This window comes from Ailuropoda melanoleuca, unplaced genomic scaffold (assembly GCF_002007445.2).
Source record: "Ailuropoda melanoleuca isolate Jingjing unplaced genomic scaffold, ASM200744v2 unplaced-scaffold9825, whole genome shotgun sequence".
NCBI lineage: Eukaryota > Metazoa > Chordata > Mammalia > Carnivora > Ursidae > Ailuropoda > Ailuropoda melanoleuca.
The window spans coordinates 227,299-229,523 of NW_023255353.1; positions in this window are offsets into that span (position 1 = coordinate 227,299).

The following is a 2,225-nucleotide window of genomic DNA, read 5'->3' on the forward strand; positions in this document are numbered from 1 at the left end:
CCCCAACCTACTTTCAGCAACTTCCTTTCACCTTCTCCGTTCACTTCTCTTCTCACCTGAAACTTGCACTCCAATACTTGACCTGTTCTCATGTAGAATGTCAGGTAGCTAAAAAAGAAAGCATTAAAATATTTTTTTAAATGTATCACAAATGAACAAAATTATTATTATTATTATTATTTAAAAATTTTTATTTATTTATTTGACAGAGAGACAGCCAGCGAGAGAGGGAACACAAGCAGGGGGAGTGGGAGAGGAAGAAGCAGGCTCCAAGAAGCAAGCTCCTAGCGGAGAAGCCTGATGTGGGGCTCGATTCCAGAGCTCAGGTATCACGCCCTGAGCTGAAGGCAGATGCTTTAAGGACTGCGCCACGCAGGCGCCCCTGAACAGATTTATTGTAATCTTTGGTCTACAACACAATCGTATCATTAATCCTTTGTCCCTCTTTCCTTTCCTCTCCTTTATTTTTTTCCCTTCCCTTTCCTCTTTCATACTGTGAAACCACCACCCAACTCAAAAACTAGAAAATTACCAAAACTATAGTTGTTACAGTGTAACATCATATACTTGGTTTTGATGATGTGACTATTATGTGTCTTGGTTTGGATCATGTTTATCCTGATTGGAGTTAACTGAACTTCTTGGATACATAGATTAGTGTGTCCCATTAGGAGTAATTTTTAGCTTTTATTTGTTCAAAAATTCTTTCTTCCTGTGTCTATCTCTTTTCTCCTTCTGGGATTCCTATCATGCATATGTTAAGTATGCTTCCTTGTGTCCCCTGGTTCTTTTAGGCTTTGTTAATTTTTCTTCATTCTTTTTACTTTTTGCTCCTCAGACTGGATAGTCTGAATTGATCTATCTCTGGAGTAACTGATTCTTTCTTCTGCCTGCTTAAATATGCTGTCAGCCCCTTGAGCTTTTCACTTCAATTATTTTCAGCTTTTCACTTCAATTATTTTCAGCTCCAGAATTTATATTTGTTCCTTTTTATAATCTGTCTCTATATTCTATAGTGAGCTTTTCACTTCAATTATTTTCAGCTCCAGAATGAGCTTTTCACTTCAATTATTTTCAGCTCCAGAATTTATATTTGTTCCTTTTTATAATCTGTCTCTATATTCTATCTCTCTGCTGTTAGTTTATATTTGCTGAGGCATTTTCCCTCATTTCCTTAGTCCTTTGTCTATGGTTTCCTTTAGCTCTTTGAACATATTCAAGGAAGTTGATCTAAAATTTTTTCCTAGTTTGTCCAATACATGAACTTTCTTATATTCAGTTTAATAATTTTTTTCTTTCCACTATTTCCTAGAAATAGACCATACTTTCTTGTTTCTTCATATGCCTCACAAGTTGTGTTGGAATCTGGAAGTTTTGTATATTAGAAAATGTCAACTCTGTAAATTAGATCCTCCCACTTTCCAGGGTTTGTTGTTGTTCTTTGTTGTTGGTTTCTTTGTTTAGTGACTTTTTAAAATATTTTTTTAAATTCTGTATTCTTTGTCACGTGTGGCCACTGAAATCTGTGCCAGATTAGCTCAATAATCAACTGGTAGTTGGACAGAGTTACTTTAAATGTCTAGAGCCAACAGAAAAAAAAATACTTTCCCAGTCTTTGCAGATGAGCTCTGAGTCGAGGTATTTTTAATGCTTTACTTTGTGCTTGTGCAGACCTTAAGGCCAGCCCATGGTGAATATTTAGGGTCTTTTCTGGCCTTTTTCTGAGCATGTATCCAATCTTGGGTATGGACATATACTAGTTGATTCCTTAGTATATGTGAGTTTTTAAAAGTGCTTGTTCCTCCATGTATGTCTTTTCCCCAACTTCCCATACTTATACTTCTCAATCTGTCTATTGTTTATCCCAAATGTTGTTCCTCACCCTAGGCTGCTGTGGTCAATACCTATAACTTTAAATGTTTTAGGCAAAAGTCACCCAGGTAGCTGCCCCAGTGCCAGTCCAAGGAATGCTCTGTCTCATGTGATAGAGGGAAGTTTTTGTGCTGGTCTTTGAGGGAACAGCCAGGGAAACTAGGACCCACAACCACAATTCTATGAGAATAGGATCTGAATTCTTCTCTCTGGCACTAGCCATCTAAATCAGGATATTAAGTTGTCATGCACAGACTGCTGACAACCTGGGGCATGGTGGATGGCAGGCAGACCACAAAGCAGCAGCCTCTTTTTTCACCATATTTCCCCCTGGTTGTTGCAATTTTTATTTT